Source organism: Rhincodon typus, chromosome 26, assembly GCF_021869965.1.
Source record: "Rhincodon typus isolate 14 chromosome 26, sRhiTyp1.1, whole genome shotgun sequence".
In the NCBI taxonomy this organism is placed as follows: Eukaryota; Metazoa; Chordata; class Chondrichthyes; order Orectolobiformes; family Rhincodontidae; genus Rhincodon; species Rhincodon typus.
In genome coordinates, this window is record NC_063357.1 from 20,800,576 (window position 1) to 20,814,956 (window position 14,381).

The 14,381-nt window shown below is 39.3% G+C and overlaps 1 long non-coding RNA gene across 1 annotated transcript in view; it reads right to left on the reverse strand.

Moving 5' to 3' along the window:
* Positions 1 to 1,601: 1,601 nt before the first annotated feature.
* The window catches only part of LOC125486163, a 19,689-nt gene continuing 6,909 nt past the window's right edge, over positions 1,602 to 14,381 (reverse strand). The window contains exons 2-3 of the long non-coding RNA XR_007264852.1: positions 2,023 to 2,144; positions 1,602 to 1,722 (exon numbers count right to left, since the gene is read on the reverse strand). This is a non-coding gene — a long non-coding RNA (uncharacterized LOC125486163). The remainder of the gene's footprint in view (positions 1,723 to 2,022; positions 2,145 to 14,381) is intronic.

The following is a 14,381-nucleotide window of genomic DNA, read 5'->3' on the forward strand; positions in this document are numbered from 1 at the left end:
GCACCTTGTTGTCTCGGATTCTCCAGCATCTGCAGTTCCTACTATCTCTGCACTTATCCCTTGGTGTATTTCCCATGCTGTATCTTTGTCATAAAATTTGAGCCACATGAGCTACTACTGGGCATGATAAAGAATTGATTGATTATTTATTTGCAGCTTGTAACTTAGTAATCAATCCTCTGGTCCTCTTGCCAGTCTTTGGTTTGCCTAGGTGACTACCTGAATATCCAACAACTAGCATTTAACAAGTCGATCACTTTGTCTAATGACTTTGAGGCAACCAGCTTGGAACTTTACCACATTTTCATTTGTATAGACCAGGTTTTTGATAAGCAGTCAATCCCATTATGCCTGCCCAATATTACATGACTTCTGAACAAGATTTTAATTTCCTTTGAAATGCACTTATACCTACCTTCATTTCAGGATCATCTGCAACACTGTTCATTAATTTTGTTTATCTGTGGTCTAAAGGTTTGAAACAATTAATGTTTGGAACACTATGAGTAATACCTCCAACTGAGACAATGTAGATCACATGAGAGGGAGACAGAGACTTGAGAGGAAAAGCACCATAGCGTCATTGGATTTAGTCAAATTTCAAAATAGCTGTGTGCAGTTCCTTAATACATAATAAACTAGGCTATCAAATACTCAGTAATCTCTGTTCATTAGACTAACCAAATATACAGCACAAATAAGTTTTTTTTTCTAGATCTGGAATTTCACTCTCAATCGAATGTAGAGTCCCAAATTGTTATAGCTCAAAGAACAGCATTGTATTCAAGTCAGAAACAATGAGGTTCCAATAGCACTATGTTTCTTCAAATCTTAAAATGGATTCTTGCATTCTTTTATGATTGGATCTTTTCCATCTCGAAGCCGGACAACTTTGCAGACAGTTATTGGATCTGAAGTCATCATTTTACTTTTTAATATCGATTTCCACCAGGTTGTTGATATTAGTCATATTCTACTTGGTAAAAGTTTTCTTCCTATTCTTCATCTAGCTACTGTCATGTATAAGACAAAACATCCTCCCACTGAAGGTTGTAGATATTTTTTTCAGCCTGTGATGTAAACATCACCAGTCTGCAACTGGTTGTTCTCCATCCACTGTCTTCAGCTAAACCAAACTTTGTGGAATATCACTCTCCTACTTGTTCCAAAGCTGAGCTTCGAGCACATTTATTTTTTGACCAGACCACCAGGCAAGGGTCCCCATTTTAATATTGTTCCAGATAGAATATCCCAAATTCTCAATCTTCCAGCTGAAGATGGATAAACTGGTTCCCCTACTTTATTCACCTTCTTGGTTGGTCACAACAAGGTTAATTTGAAACAAAATCCCTTATCTTGTTGGTAACTTTCTCTCAGTTTCCAATGAATTTATGTTTTAAATAGATTATTTTTTCCACATATTCTTTTCCACATAAAAAAAGTGAGTTTATTAGTTACTAAACGAAAGAAGAACAATAACACAATGTGCAAATGAACAAATTAGAAATTAGAACTGAGTCCAAAGAAGGACAGAGGTTACAAGATATATAGATGTGTCTCTCGGTTGTTTGTGAAGAGTACAGAGTAGATTGTTACAGCTGCCAAGTTGGTTGATCCAGTAGCTGGGATGTTCGTAGGTGAGTGACTTTGAGATAGTTGGCTTCGCAGGGGGATTGAAATGCCTTTGTCCTGTTTCCTTTTGGCTGTGACTTTTCATACGTTCTGGAATAATCAAAGAAGGAGTGACTCTTTTTTTTAACCTGATGCACTTGAATGACTTGGCATTTCCTGAGCTGTGGCCCTCATAGCACACACATCCATCCATAAGCACACAAAACCAATGCTTGAATCTAGCTTTCACCTTCTGTTCTTGTGTATACTTAAAAAGGGAAAACACATCATGACTGCAGGACGTGACTTTCTGATGAAGTGAGTGGAGGGCTCTTGGAGGGCACAGGATTTTGCCAGCCCATCAATATATCTGTAGCCGCAGAGGTTAACGGCCCAGTTTGTCTGATTTACCTCTCTCCCATTGAAGGATTGCCACTTGAGGTTTCCCTGGCCACTTCAGGTGTGACATATTGAGGTTTCTCTCCAGATACCAAATTTACATCCATAGTTGTCTTTTGGCTGTATGTTCTTTCCTGAAAAAAAAACACATATTCTAATTCAAAGTTCAATATATATCCATAAGTTCTTCAGGGTTCTGATCCATCGTCATGACACTATTTACCGCGAGCATTTCTAATTTTTTTTTCAGTAATATCATGTGTCAATCATTCGCCTCAATCCACTGCCACCAAAGCTCTTCTACACACTATTGCTACCTTTGGATTCAATGTTCCCATTTCTTCCTTGTCAGGTTCTGTTGCTTAATCTCCACAAACTCCAACTGAACCAAAGCCCTAAGTCCTATTCATCCATCATCCTGCGTTGTTGCTTGCCAGTGCCATTTTCCTATTCCATTTTGTTCTGTTCTGAGGAAGGGTCACTGGACCCGAAACATTAACTCTGATTTTTTTCTTCACAGATGCTACCAGACCTGCTGGGCTTTTCCAGCAACTTTGTTTTTGTCCCTGATTTACAACATCTGCAGTTCTTTCGGTTTCCATTTTCCTATTCCCTACATGTTGAATTTAACATGCTTCCTTCACTATAGTTATGCAACATTATTCAGTCTTGATCAGGTTTCAAACTATTTATTTCACTGACTCAGTCTTTCTTTCATCTCACCATTGGTGACACAGCCTTAAATCAATTTAGTTCCAAGCATATAAAACCTTTACTTTAACCCTTATACTTCTCTGTTTTTATCTCTTTCTTTAAAGGCCTTTTTAAGACTCATCTCTTGGGCCAATCTTTCAGTCACCTCTCCTGGTTATCATTTTTAGTGCTCATTACTTATTTTCCTTGGAAAGCATTTGATATCTTTTTAAATTACAGGTTTCAGCATAAGTGCAAGCTATTGTGAATTTAACCATCTATTAGTATTTGCTTTACTCTGTGAGGAAAACAACTTTAATGATGTCTAGAGGCATTCATGCCACATTAGTTCCAGGCAATGACTCACCTCCAAAAAGAGACGGTGTAACCTTATCCCCTTAACATTCAATGGCATTATCATCAGTGAATTCCCCACCATTGACATCCTGGCAGTTATCATTGGCCTGAAACTGAACTGGATTTACCATATAAATATTGTGGCTACAAGGGTAGGTCAAAGGAAAGGAATTTTTAGACAAGTAATTCACCTTTGGAATCCCTAAAACTTGTCCAGCATCCACAAGGCACATATTGGCAGTGTGATGGAATACTTTACATCCCCCTGGATGAGCACAGATCCTCAAATGCTCAAAAGCTTGACACCATCCAAGATAAAGCAGCCCACTCAATTGTCACCCCATCCATTATATTAAGCATTCAATCCATCTATTACCAATGCAGAGTGGCAGCAGTGTGTATTATATCCTAGATGCACTGCAACAGCTTATCAACCCTTCAGCTAGAACACCTTCCAAATCTGTAACCTCTACTATCCAGGAGGACATGAGCAACAGATGTATCAGAACTGAAATGTGGCTTATAATTCCAAGTCACTGTTCCTTCACTGTCAGTGAGTAAAAATTCTAGAACCCTTCCTAATAGAACTTGTGGATGTATCCACATCACTTGAACTAGAGTCGTTCAACGAGGCAAGTCATCATCACCTTTTCAAGGGCAATTAGAAATAAGCAACAAATACTGTCCTTGCTAGCAATGCCAGTATCTAATGAAGAATGAAGAAAAGGAGTATCTTTCCCTTAAATTTATTCTGCCTCTGCAATAAATGTTATTCCTAATTGTTGAAGTGTAATGTGATAAGACCATCTGATGTTGTGCCCGGTTACTTCATCAAGTTTGTGTTTAGTCTCCAGCACTTTAATGTTAAGAGGATCTAATCTGTTCCTGGTACAGATGATGAATTTTCAGCTACTAATCTCTCCAAATCAGGCTGCTTCAATTTACGTATTCTGCTGTTAAGTTATGATCTCCGTAGAGACCATTTAAAGGGAAATTTGAGATCTTTGCAATTAAGTGAAAGGGCTACACAAAGTAAGATACTGTACAGAATTAAATAAAACACTAAATTAATGTTATATTGTATAACAACTTTGAATCCTTTTCTTTTTACCACCAACTAATAGGTCCCCATATATTACAAAATCTTCATTCAATTCTCTTGGGATTAAAGCAAGGCATGCCATAGCTCTTTCATATTCACTTTTAGTTCTCCTTGGTATTTCAGATGTTCTCCGAGGGAAGAGACTTACAGGGATGAGTCCACAATTTTTAATCGACCAACTCTCAAATTTTCTTTCAAGATCTCACGATTGTGGACACCTCCGCTCAAGCATGGGCTTAACTCATATCCTTACTCAGTCACTTTTAAAACAGAATCGTGCATCTTTCCTAGCAGCTGTCTTCTAAGGTTCTACAAAGTGCCTTATCTGTACTTTCTCCATGCTGACTACCTCCAAACTTTCAACAACATTTTCTCTGAATAACAACAGATAAAACACAAAACAAAGAAGTATTTCTTATTTAATCTATTTCTGTAGCAATGTGGCATATCTGGAATGTTACAAATAGAAATGTAAAACTAATTATCTTTGACCTTCAAAACAATCATTAGATTCTAGAATACAAATGAATAATCTATCTCTATAATGGAATGAATGACCATTTTACCAGACTCACTGGTTCCATCAAGAAGTCCAGTTGCTTTTGGAGTTTCTTTGTTTTGAAGACTAAGTGACTAATTTAAACTATTATTTAGATTAATGTAGATGTCCTGTCTGTACTAAGAGCTCATCTGTCGGATTCTATCGCTTATTAAACAAACATAGACTATACTTTTATTAGTACTTACACCATACATGTTTGATGTTCATCTACCCTAACTTTGGTGTACCTGCTCCTCAACCAAGAGTTGACATTACCTGCACTTGAAAATTCAGATTCCCAAACTAAAAGTTATATTTCAAATCTATAAGAATTATGAAATTAGATATTCGTAACAAATATCACAAGACAGCAACAAGATAATCATTATTACCCTGTTAGCCATCATATAATTAGAATTTATGACATCAACATTACTGACTTGCTCGCTGAGCTGGTTTGTTTTCGTTCAGACGTTTCGTCACCAGGCTAGGTGACATCATCAGTGAGGCCTCTGATGAAGCGATGTTGTTCTACCCCTCTTGGAATTTATACTCTCCAGTCTGTTACAGTGAGTTGTGTCATTTCCAGTTTTGTTCTGGATGAATTTGTATATGGGGTCCAATTCTGTGTGTTTGTTGATTGCATTATGGGTTAAGAGCCATGCCTCTAGGAATTCCCGTGTGTGTCTATGTTTGGCTTGGGCTACTATGGTTACATTGTCCCAGTTAAACTGATGGCCTTCATTGTCCGAGTGTACTGATAGTAAGGAAAGTTCGACATGCTGTTTTGCTGCTAGCTGATGTTCGTATATTCTGATGGCTAGTTTCCTTCCTGTCTGTCTGATGTAATGCTTGTGGCATGGTATTTTGTAAACTACGTTGGTTCCGCATGTTGTGGGAATGGGATCTTTAATACATGTGAGTGTTTGCTGTAGAGTGGCTGTGGGTTTGTGTGCCACCATGATTCCTAGTGTTCATAGGAGTCTTGTTATCAGTTCTGATATCTTTTTGATGTAGGGCAGTGTGGCCAGTGTGTTGGAGCGTACTGTGTCCTCCTGTTGTTGTCTGTTTCATAGGCACCTGCTGATGAAGTTGTGGAGATATCCATTTATAGCGAGCTCTTCCTCTTTCCTGCGTAGTTCTGGAGTGTTGCAGTGAGTGGTGATCCGTTTAAATAGTATCCTGACACAGCTTTGTTTGTGGACATTGGGGTGGTTGCTGTGGAAGTTGAGGATTTGGTCAGTGTGGGTTGCTTTCCTGTATACTGACGTTTGAAACTCCAGTTCTGAAGAAGGGTCACCGGACCCGAAACGTTAACTCTGATTTTTTTCTTCACAGATGCTGCCAGACCCACTGAGCTTTTCCAGCAACTTTGTTTTGTTCCTGATTTACAGCATCCGCAATTCTTTTGGTTTTTATTTAAGTCAACAACCCGACCCACAACCCGAGCTACAAATCTTTGTTAAAACCTTAAATATCAACATCACACTATACATCCAACTTTGAACTTAGTTGGATTAATCATATTCACTGTGGGACGATGAATTATTTTTAAATTATCAATCAATGTTGATCTATAAAGTCTAAAGCTTTCTATTGGCTTTCCCTTCCAGACCATTTTTCTGCAGGGACTATGTTGCTGTTCTGGGAAAATCTTTTCAAACATTTTTACCTAGAAGGTGGTAGATTTTACAACCCAATCTGGTGGTTGAGATGGAACCCTTCAATTCAATTAAAGGGAACCTGGGGATCTGCACCTGAAAAGCTGTACCTTGCAAGGTTATAGACCATTCACTGGAAATGGGATTTAAATGGGCAACTAGTTGCTGCCTCAGAGCACCAGAGACCGTGGGTTCGACTCCAGCCTTGGGTTACTATCAAGGTGGAGTTTGCATGTTCTCCCCTTTGCTGCATGGGTTTCTAAAGGTGTGCAGATTAGATGGATTTGCCATGCTAAATTGCTCATCATGTCCAGGGATATGCAGGTTGGGTCTAAGAGGGATGCTCTTCAGAGGATTGGTGCAGGTTAAGTGGGCTGACTGGCCTCTTTTTACTGTAAGAGTTCTGTGATTCTATAGCTTACTCAGCGAGCACAGGCATGATGGGCCGCTTGGCCTCTTTCCGCACTGTAACGTTTCTATGATTCTAGTCTCTGTGATGTTCCTCCATCTAATAGCAACATGCTCTTTTTTTCTGATTTTCCATTGGGTTTTTGCTTGTCATTTTCCTTCACAATGAACATAATCTGAGAGCTATTTAATTTTTTTCGAGTATTGCTTTCATAATTTTTCTGAAGGATCATTTTTTTCCTTATTCACTATAGATTCCAAAAGATGGGTGTTGACTTCTGATAGCCAGACCTATAGCAGTTTAGCTTCTAGTTAGAATATTTAGAAATAAAGGTGAACTGCAACTTTAAAAAGAAACTTTATTATTAAATGCCAGTTCTAGTTCATTAGATTTTTAATCAAACCATCCTAAAATTCAATTCTCTCTTGCCTGACAATGTTGGATTTCAAATAACTATAACTAATGACTTTCTATTATTTACACAGCTGCGCCAATATATTAGTTATTTCATAAAGAACTGAACTAAAGAAACTTTGATTTAATTATCCTCAGATTTAAAGACTTAGATCCAGGGAATTCTTGTGCAATGGAAGGAAATAAGTAACCACTTTTAATAAAAAGAACTTAATACTTTCCTTAGAGGAATTAAATAACATTCTTTAGCACATTGACACAGATCTTCCAGTCTCCAGATCATTGGAGACAAGATGTAGAACCCGAAATGGTCATTCAGACTCCACTGAAGTCACAACTCCCTGAATCTCTAAGAATTGTTTGGGAAGTTTGAGCTTTCAACAGATCATTTGCCTGCTCCCCCGGTCCTCTGCAAAATTCTATGATCCTGAATTAGTGTAGGAGACTTCAACAAGTTCTGAGGTACTTACCCCAATAGTTACCCAGAGAATGTTAGACAGATTAAAGTCTAGTATTACTCTTAAAAACTCATTCTGATTCCTTCAACATCAATGAAGAAACACAACAAACGATAAGACAGACAGTAATCCCGACACTGACCGGAAGGAGTGAACTCAACACCCTCAACACATTGGAAAGGCAAGCCCTAGGAGGACTGAAAAAGGACAAGAACATCACAATACTACCCGCAGACAAAAGGCGCATAACTGTAATACTAAATAAAGGGGACTACATCTCCAATGCACAGGCACTGCTAGCCGATGAGAACACATACTGGCCAGTACAGACTGACCTGACACCACAACTAGGCAACAAAATCCTCGACACGTTAAAAAGACTCAAACAGACTGGAAAGATCAACAAAGCAGACTTCTTAAGAATGAAACCTGAAGGAACCAGCACACCCTGATTCTACGGCCTCCCGAAAGAACACAAACCTGAAGAACCCCTTAGACCCATAGTCTCCCTACCTGGCACGCCATCGCATAGATAAGCCAAGGAACTACAAAAGAGACTAAGGCACCTCATCAACCTTGACCCCATTCAATCCACTCAGCCCAAGAGTTGCTCAATTCCATCAAGGATATAAGAATAGATGGCGATGAGACCATGGTATCGTTTGACGTCACTACCCTATTCATATCAATAGACATACCACTAGCAAGAGAAACAATGACAGCACTACTAAAACAAGAACAAGACCCCAGTGAAACCATCTCCACAGACAACATGCTGAAACTACTGGGCCTATGCCTCACCACTCACTTCACTTTCAATGGCCAAACATTTGAACAGATCAACGGGACAACCATGGGATCATCTATATCCGGACTATTAGCCAAGGCGGTGATGCAAAGGCTGGAAAGTATGGCCCTTCCACTAATCCAACCAAAACTATGGACACGCTATGTGGACGACACCTTTGTCATCACTAAACAGATCAAACTAGCGGAGTCACACAAACTAATAAACAACACCCTCACCAGAATCAAGTTCACCAGCAAGGAGGAGAAGAACAAACAGCTCCCATTCCTGGTCGACATGGTAGAGCGCAGGACAAACGGGGAATTCCGAATGAAAGTACACAGAAAAGCCACACACACTGACCAAGTACTGAACTTCAACAGTAACCATCCTAACACACATAAACGAAGCTGCGTGCAAACATGATTTAAACGGACAACAACACACGGCAGCAGCACAGAACTACAATGAGAAGAAGAAGAATCCTCTTCCAGGTATTCAAAGACAATGGATACCCGAAAAACTGGGTCAGAAGATGCCTATTACATGAAGACACCAGGAAGCTACTACATGCTCTGACACACTCACCACGCTACCTTATTTCAGGAACACATCTGAACTGACCACAAGACTCCTACGACCACTGGGCATCAGAGTAGCATACAAACCCACATCAACCCTACAACAACTGCTCACCCGAACCAAAGACCCACTCCCCACTATGGAAAGGACCAACGTCATATAAAAGATTCCCTGCAGAGACTGTGAGAAACACTACATCGGACAAACAGGAAGGAAATTATCAACAAGGGTACATGAACACCAACTGGCTACAAAAAGACACGACCAATACTCACTCATCTCTATCCACATGGATAAGGAGAACCACCAATTCGATTGGGACAACACCAAGATCCTGGGACAAGCAGAGGCAGGCACGGGAGTTCCTAGAAGCCTGGTACTCCACAAAGAAAGCCATCAACAAACACCTAGAACTCGACCCCATATACACTCCATTGTGAAGGAAAACCGGAAGTGAGGTCATCTCGCTCAACGGACTCCAGAGTTTAAAAACCAGGCGGGAAAGCACAACAGCGCTTCATTGGAGGCTGCGCTGATGATGTTACCCAGCAGGGTAATGAAACGTCTGCGGAACAGCAAAAAACCAGCTTGGTGAGCCAACCAACCACAACATGGTTCCTTCAAGTCCTCTTCCAACTCCCAAATAGCCCTCCCAGGCTTTTAATGTCCTAACTACAACTCACCACTCCACTGAATAATCTCACCTAACTAGATCTGATTGTCCACCACCTCCCAGATATCCCTTAATGTGACCTGACTACCCATCCTGATTTGACCTGACCACCCCCTTACCAACCTACCAATTCATCTACCTCATCAGCCTGCCAACATAATCATTTGCCACCTCACCCTTCAGCTACAGCTACCTCACTCAATTGTCCCCTCACCCACCTACGAATGCAGGTACAGTTACAATGTTTAAAAGGCATTTGGATAGGAGAGGTTGGGAGGGATATGGGTCAAATGCAGGCAGGTGGGACCAGTTTAATTTGGGAACATGGTTGGCATGGACTAGTTGGACTGAAGGGTCTGTTTCCATGCTGTATGACTCTGACTCTATAACTCGTCCACCTGCCACTTCATCTACTTACCCCATCATCCACCTGCCACCTTACCCAGCTGCTATCCAACCACTACCACCTCTTTCACCTGCTACCCTGCCCAACTAACACCATCCCAAACTTCCACCCTACACCTATCATCTCACCCACAATCTCATCCATCCTGTCCACTCACCTCATCCATCCAATCTGCTTCCCCTTTCATTCATTCATCCACTCACCCACTCACTAACATTCTCACTGGACCTTGTGGGCAGTGGTTAGTCTCTTCCCCCAGTGCCCCTGTACTGTGATGAAGCTCATCTAGGGATTGCACACTCCACACTTCCGTAGAAAATGGGTTTAAATTACCCGTCAGGAAATGAGGAACAGTATTTAGGCATGGAGAAGTTTAAAGGATTGGCAACCTGATGATGATTGCCGCTCCACTGAAAGTTAGGGCAATTTCTCTTTTTTATCTTTAGTACAAATGGTCAGGAGCATTTATTGTGTTGTGTAAGTCTTTTAAAAAAAAACTCTTCTTGAATAAGAACCTCATTAAAATACATGAAAAGACTGTAAAACCTAAGTACTGTTCCTGTTAAAACACTCACAATTCATAACATAACATCTCAATTATATCATCATTTCTCTAATATAACACTTTGATCTTATAGTTTTATACTTCTATGCAAACTTGCTATTCACCAGGCAATTAGAACAGATAGGTTCACACAACAAAATAATCACCATTATTGTACTTCAACTAATAGCTTTCTCAACAAGCAAGTGTGCTTGACAACACTTCTTTGCAGTCAGTGTTGCACACAGAAATGTTCTCAACATATTATCATAAAGCATTTGGTCTGTCACTTGATCTAAATGAAGAAATAGTTACAGCTTAGAGTCAAACAAAATGCTTTTTAGAAAAGCATAAAGAATTTCAATCATAGCTTCAATGAGTAATTTTGTAGCTTTATACTTCATATCAGGATGTCCAGTAAATTAAAACATTTGCAGACTTGAATGTGCCTAACCTATGTTTGTAAGAATTACAATTATAAATTAATCTAAATGAAAATTTCAAAATGCTGTTTCTTTTTCTCCTTTTTAAGAGAAAGCCTGTTTGATTTCAAGGGTATGTAAACACCAATCTAACGCAGCCTTAAAGACAATCAGTGAGCTTATTGCCACAAGCAAATAAAGCCCTCTTCATGTTACCAGAAACAAGTTTTAGTTTGAGGCAGTGATAATACTACCTCATTGTGAAAAATACACTTCGGAAGTCTTTTGCTTTCAGGTTTCCTTTTCTTGAATGCCAGGACTTGTACAAATACCAATGTGTATTTTTTAAATGAAAATGTTCAGCATGTATTTGTAGGAATGCACTGTAAAAGATACAGTGTATTGCCTTGTTAAACTCCAAGCATGTGATCAAAACAGCAACTTTCAATTCCACTGATAATGCTAGTTAACTCTTTTGATATTGAAGAAGCAAATATTATTTCAAAATAACTAATTTCTACAACTTGCTATAACTAATAGTTACATGTCATTATGAAATACTTTTGAGCTTAATGGAAATCAGGGTCATCAAAGAATGGTGCACAGCATGAATTGATGTATATGTTCTGTACATCATTCGATGTAAAAAGATAAAATTAAATGCAACCATTGGATTTCCTTCTGCATATATTTTAATTATCTAATACAAAATGATGTTGTGGCTTACAAAACAAAGGCAATTAATTGTAAATAACTTGGGTAAATATAGCCTTTTAATACAATAAAATGTCCCACGGCACATCGCATGAGCATCATAAATCAAAATACGACACAAAGTCACATAAGGAGATTATGAGCCAAGGAACAAAAAATTAGTTAAAGAGTGTGAGTTTGAGAAGCAGTTTAACAGGGGAAAATGAGGTTGAGAAATGGAGAGGTTAAGGGAGGAAATTCCAGAGCTATAGACCAAGGTAGTTGAAGGCATGGGCTACAATGGTGGTATAATTAAAATCAAGAATGATCAAGAGATCTGAATTAGAGCAGCACAGATATCTTTTTGGGCTGTGGAGCTGGAAGGGATGACACATTATTTGACAGACAGTCCCTCGGTTAAGGTCAAGTAGGGGTAATATAGATGAAATTGGATGAACATAGGCAGCAGAGAAATATACTCCAACTCACTCAAAGTTTAGCAGTGCACAAATGATTTTACATCTATGCTCAAGGATCCTACTCAATCCCACTCAAATGGCAATTCTGGAACTAGCTACTCTTCAGCAACATTAAAAAATTTTAAACCATTAAAACTTGAAATATATGCTTCTTAAAATTTAATGCTATATTGCAGGTGGTACAAATCCAAAAGTGTGAGGGGGTCTCTATTCCTTTCAGATCTTGACAATGCCATTTGATAAATATATTGATGTTTTTATGGTAATGTGACACAGGTGATGAGGACAAGTTGGCTCATATTCCAGCAAGCATAAGTGATGATGGAGCAATGCAATTTAAGATCGTTCGCAGTGTTGATATTGTAAATGGACAGAAACCACTTTCTCTGGTTGGGGTATAAAAAGAGCAACAGAGCATAACCTTAAAATTAGAGCTAATTAAAGCTAAGCTGTTCAGGGATGATTATCTTAAGAGATATTCGGGGATATTCAGAGGGTGGTGAACATGTCGAATTGTTTCCCTCAGAAATCTATCAAGGCTGGGTCATTGACAATATTCAAGGCCGGGATAGACAGATTTTTAATCAGTAAGAAAATGAAGGGTTTGGGGGAAAAGGCAGGGAAGTGGAGTTGAAGATTATCAGACAGTCATTATATCATTTAATGGCAGTGTGAACTTGATGGGCCAAATGGCCTACTTCTGCTCCTATATCTTATGGTCTTACAAATGATGTCAAGAGGAATTTCTTTACAAAATGTTCAGTGGTGATGTAGAAGAAAAAACAGAAGATGCTGGAAAAGCTCAGCAGGTCTGGCAGCATCTGTGAAGAAACAAACAGATTTAACGTTTCGGGTCCGGTGACCCTTCCTCAGAACACCTGATATGTAATCCCCTTTTCCAGCATTTAGCCCAGACCTTTATTTATGACATTTCAAGTGTTCATCCACATATTTTTTAAATGTTGTCAGACTCCCACCTCTACTTCCCTCCCAGGTATTGGCAGATTCCCATCGCACTGTGGGTGAAAAATGTTTTCCTCAAAACCCCTCTAATCCTCCTCCCCTTCATCTTAAAATTATACCCCTTTGTTATGGGCCCTTCAAATAAGGTAAAGAACTATTTCCTTTATATAAAACCACCTATTTCCAGGCATTTTGTCAGCAACAATTGGCCAGAGACAGAGAGAATAGTCTAATCAGTCAAACCCACCAACAAAGTAACAGGACGTCACAGTTTTCAGAAATCAGTCTGGGTCCTGGGCAGCCATTGGTACCATGGAGGCTGAGACCCTGAAATCTAATCCCATGGCCATGCAGGGGCTGCAATCCACCATTTGGAAGGCCTGTCAACAGTAATCTGTCAGTGTAACAACTCAGCATATTGTGACATTACTCACTTCTCACTTACAATGCTGCAAGTACCATTCTGCAAACCATTCGAAAGTAATGTGAGGAAACAATCCCAGAATTTGTTTTTAACAGGGAAGTAAACTCCAGTGAAGTAGCCATTTATTTGATTGTATTACCTATTGTGCACACTATGTGATTTATGGACTTTTTTTCCCATTCGCTTCCTATTGGGTCTCTGTGGGAGGGTTAGGCATCTTTCTCCTAATAATAAGTTAAGCTGCTGTGAACTAATAGTTCTTGTGAAGGCTACACACTAACACCCTAATGTGATAATTTCTGCTTATGTAGCAAAACAGCTGTCACGGGGTGTGTTGTCGGGAGGATTCCAATCTTTCCATAGATTCAAATACCTTCCTTATACTTTGAGATTTCATGGGAGGAGATTAATTTTAAACAGAGGTTCTAAGAATGGATTGGCCTTTACAATAATGTTTGAAAAAGGCTATCAAAATGGAAGATTAAACAAAAAATTAAAAAGGTAAAACTTGTCATTCATCTTTTTGGCATGGGTCATCTTCAGAAATGGCTAATATGTTTTTTAAAAATGATTTGCATTGATAATGCACTTTTCACAACCACCAGATGTCTCAAGATGCATCGCATCCAAAAAAGTACTGTTAAAAGTGTAGTCATTGTTGTCATGCAGGAAGAATGGCAGCCATATGCAGTGAACAAACTCAACAGAAACAGTGACAACAAGGTGCAGGGCTGGATGAACACAGCAGGCCAAGCAGCATCAT